Here is a 4,934-nt window from a genome sequence, read left to right as displayed (position 1 = left end):
GGTTTGTTTTGGCAAAGAACCTTCGGGTGTTTGTTCTGGATCAATAATTGTGGATATTTGGAAGACTCTTAGCCCAGTGACAGCTGATGGCAAAACTTGTGTTTTGCAACGTACCTGCTAGAGATCAGTATTTTAACTTGTATTTGCCCTCTGAAGAGGTCAGGTTAGAACTGGTGCTCCAGAACACCAATACCATCAATACAGACTTTAAATTTTTTTTTCTATTTCTCTATGTGTTAAACTTGGAATGGTCCAGTTTTCTGTATTTCTCAACTAGAGTTGAATTAACCTATTCCTAGCAGAGCAAACCCAGGGGTACTGGAACCTGTGCAGCTTTTTACTATTGTTCCCCCAAAAAACAGGTGGGACCTGACCTGTTGGCCAGTAACAATAGTTAGCTGGAATAAGTGGGCAGCCTAGTTCTTCATCATGGCAGAAAGTAAAGAAATAAACACCTGACAAATTAGTCAGTGTTAGACCACTCAGGGTCCTCCCTGCAAGGGTAAACTGCCTTTTTTTCCCCTTTTTATTTCATTTTTTTTCAAAGAAGTTTTTCTACTAGTAGCATGAAAACATCCAGCAAATATTCCCCACGACATTTTTATTTACAGTGTGGAGCCTCGGCCTCTGCAGTGGTGAGCACAGAAATACTTCACATGCTTCAATTTTAACTGGGTGGGAAGTTGTGAGGTGGATCTCAAACTCTATGTAGATGTGATTATGAGCCATTGGTCAGGTGTACGTGGTTTTCAGTGGCACACAGAGAATTTAACTTGCTTTACAAACTGGAAACAGCTGCAAAAGGTTGGTTGGGGGAGTGGGCAACAACAGCAACAAACCCAGACACCACATGTTAGATTAGAGCCTGTGAATCTGAACCTGGAGGAAGAGGGCAGTTCTCTGCAAGAAGAGAACTTCTTTAGCACTTCTTATGAGTTGTTTAGGTGGGTAACAAAGGGTTCTGAGTGTTCTGAGTACCTGAGGAGTCTGGCTTGGTGTGTGCTTCCATCACACAGCAACTGTGCTACAGCTTGGAATGAATTGGTGTGAGAATAAACTGGGAGGTGAGCCCAGCTCCTCTGAGTCCAGTCAAAAGGGTTAATAAAGCTTGGCCATTACTGGACTTGTGAGGGCTGAAAAGCTTTAATGTGGAAGTTATGAGATAGCAGATGGGGCTGCAGGTGGATGATGATGATAAAATACAGAGAACTGGGCATGTTGTTGAATGCTGTGTTTCTAGGTGTTTGAGCCTGTATCAACCAGGTTTGTAAGATCAGAAATTAAGCAGCTATTTAGCCAGGTGTCTACACTGTAACTGAACAGCTGGGGGGGGACCCTTGAATTATGTAAAATTATTATGTTTTTGTCTCCTTCTGTCATACTTGTGCAAATGCAGAATATATAAGATTGACACTTTTCTAGTTCTTGACAAACTTATTGTTTTGCCAACATTTCCCAATTGACAATGTAGGAGTTAAAGTTTGGATGATGAATAGAGACATTATATGACTTAAAATCTCGGGCTGAGTAATGCTGAATGATAGGTAAGGTCGTTTCCTGAATGTTCTTTTCCTCCTTAAATGAGAAAAAAAAAAAAAGTAGTTTATAAGTTCTATAATAGAAGCAAGTATCCTGATGATTAAAACAGATACTGGGTAGCTTTAATTTCCTGAGCATGAACATTGCTATCTTACCTTGCCAGCAGGCTCATCTCTCATTTCAGGATATGAAAGTGTAAGCAGTGAGGCTGTTGTAAAGCTGATGAAATTACACAGCTAAAGATAAAGCCCCTCAGTAAGTGGCCAGGCTCTGTCACTGTCAGCTGGGGAGACGTTTATCAGTCAGTTTGTGCTGGGTGTTTTTATGGCAGCCCAATGTACACACACATCCTACTGTTCCAGGATAGCAGGCACTGGGTATGTTTGTGCTTTCACCTTCACTGCGTTTAATCTCATCTCCTCTCATGTTAATGAAGATGAGACTCTTCGCGTGCTCTGTTTGTCCCAGCTTTGAAGAGCTCGTGTCTGAGTCATTACAGTGGTACACAGTATAAAGTTGGAGCTTTTAAAAGCTTTAGGTCTCTGATGGATATTCTAACCTGTCACAGGTGATGGATGTTGGAGAAAATGAATTTTCTTTCCTCTATTCCATCTTCACAGTGGTTGACACCTTTTTCCTTCTGGTGGAGCAGTAAGGGAGAGGGGTTTTTTCTAGAAAATGAAATTTTTGGCCAAAGTGCAGAACATTTCCAGACTTGATATTGTTGGGGTTCTCAGTGCTTTGGACAAAATGATTTGCTTGTTGCTTTGCCAGAAGTGCTTCTCTGCAAATACAGAAGGACTCTTGGCACCCAAGGCAGAGAGCTTTTCTAGGGAGATGCAGTTTGGGCATCAGTCCTTACTGAAACTACTTTGTTAGGATTGTCAGAGCTGGTCATTCATTTCCATGGAGTCCCCAGATTCTGGCTGGGTGGTGAGAGGACTGACAGCTCCTCACAGACTTTGTGTGAGTGATATCTCTGGGTGGTGGGCAGGAGAATGAGCAGAAAGGTCCAGAGGAGTAAGAGACAGTTGCAGCTGGTTGAGTCTGAGTGCCTTTGGTGTCTTCTGCTCCTTGAGGTCCTGAGCCCAGGACACTGGCGCTGGTGATGTGTCTGTAGCTTTAGTAGGCTGTTTGGCAGTCCTTACTTATTTTCTTCCCTAATTACAAAAAATAACTGCAATTAAAACCATATGGTTCTTCCCCTTTAGTGCCTTGATGGGAACATTTTCATAAACCTCGCTGATGGACGAGAGTGGGAAAGAACTTGGGTGTTTGCTGCTGCTCTTTTTTCAACTGCCAAGTTCAGGGGGAAATCACTTTCAAGGAGGAAAGGTTCACTGAATGCAAATACTTCCTTATACAGAGCAGAGTTTTGTTGTTTTTCTGACAGACTGGCCTCTTGCTTTTCAATATAAAATTTAAGATAACCACATCTTTTGGTGTCAGTCATTTGACTTTTCCATTCCCAGCAAGGTCCAGTGCAAAGGACATCCTGAAGTAAACTTCCTAGCAAATGTTTATTTGGGTTGATGCTTTGTCTTCAGATTTATGAAAACAATGAAACATGTCTTTTGGAAATAACACACTGAAACTGGTCAGAAAAAACCCTGTCAACTTCTTCAGCAATACAGTGGAAAAGAAGGATTAGCTTGGCTACTGTGTTTAGTAATTTGAGTCTTTTAATACTATCTCAGCATTAATTTGGAAAGCTCCCCAAAACTGCATTACACAAAATAGTGTTTCTTCTGTTCGAGATTAAAGAGGTGTGAAGGATCTTCAAATTATAAGGGAACAAAAATTAATTTAAATTCTTGACTCATTAAACAAAATCAGGCCTTATATGTGGAAAATAGGGTTGTTTTTTTAAGTTATCTGAAATGTGCACACTCCCTCAAAAATTTGGTATTTTGCAGAGTGACTAACATGTTGTACTGTTCTTAACACACAATTTTAAGCTGCTGTGAGAATACAAATGTGCTAAGGAGAAAGTAACACATGTACTGCACCTTGGCAAAAGATATTTAAGTTGATACAGCATTTAAAAACTGCCTCTGAACAGTCTGAGATAAGGTGTCTGATCCCAGTATCCACTGGCACATACTTTCACCTGTGAGAACTTAGGAGAAATGCCTAATATTATGGTCATATATCATATATTACAAAGTCTCATTGTCAGTTATTTACCAGTTTAATATTCCCTCTAAAATGTAACTTCTGACTTACATGTGCCCTAACAGAAACAAACACCAAAACCTGAAATCCCTGGAAAGCTTTGTTAGGGAGCCTTTTGAATTGTTCATTTTGCTGCCAGCTTAAGCAATTTTTTGTTTTTTCCCTCTTTCTTTTATTTTGTTCTGAGCAGGGATAAATTACTGTTTCCTTTTCTTCCCGTCTCTCTTTTTTAATTAAATTAAGTTGCACTAACAAAACACGATCCTGGAATAAATGGGTTTGCATGTGTGTTTGTGTTGGGTTGTTCATCCTCTGGCCTATTTTGGCCTCTGTGAAAATGGCTTTTTTCTTATTTCCTGCCTTTTCTTACTTGACTTGGTGAATTTTTCAGCCCTTCACTAATGCAGGAGCCATGCACAGGAAGAGACTAACACATCTGAGTGGTGCGAGTCACTTTAAGCAGGTCAGAAAGAGGGGATTGAGGGCTTTCTTTTGTTTTTCTTGGTTCTTAGTTGCCAAATAACTTCTGTGGGGCTTTTTTCCCCCCTCATCGTCAGATTTTGCATGTGTGTGGGCATGTCATGCATGTCCAGAAGGTCACAAAGGGCAGGAAAAGATGATCTAGGACCCCCTCCACTGGAAGTCTAGGAGGAATCGGACCAGCTTCCTTCACAAAAGGGAAGATTCCATGGAGCAAATGCATTCCATGCAGAGTAGCCTGCTGCTGACAAGGTTTTATTTATTTTGTATCAGCTGTCTGACATGGAGGCAGTGCAATGTTTTTGTGTAGGATCTCCTTAATGTGTGTAAATATCTAAAGGGGGGTTGCCAAGAGAATGGAGCCAGGCTTTGGTGGTGCCAAGCAATAGGACAAGAGGCAAAGAGCAGAAACTGATGCCCACCTGAGCATGAGGAAGAACTTCATTCTTGTGCGGTGACTGAGCACTAGAACAGGCTGCCCAGAGAGGGTGTGGGGTCTGCTTCACTGGGAGTATCCCAGAGCTATGTGGATGCAGTTCTGTGCCGTGGGCAGGAAGGTTGGACCCAATGACGCACTGCACACCCTTCAATCTTGCCGATCCTGTGAAAGACCAGCTCATCTCTCATTTTGCTGCGGAGCTTTAGCAGCGAGAGACGAGCAGTGAGGAGTAAAACTTGAGTATTATGAGAAATAAAAGGACACGGCGAAAAGGGGAGCTAAAAGGTGACCGCCACCCGGC

This window comes from Empidonax traillii, unplaced genomic scaffold (genome assembly GCF_003031625.1).
Source record: "Empidonax traillii isolate 1590-97213 ecotype Southwest subspecies unplaced genomic scaffold, ASM303162v1 scaffold508:size451158, whole genome shotgun sequence".
Classification (NCBI taxonomy): Eukaryota; Metazoa; Chordata; class Aves; order Passeriformes; family Tyrannidae; genus Empidonax; species Empidonax traillii.
The sequence above is the reverse complement of the archived record's forward strand: the minus strand, read 5'-3'. Positions refer to the sequence as shown.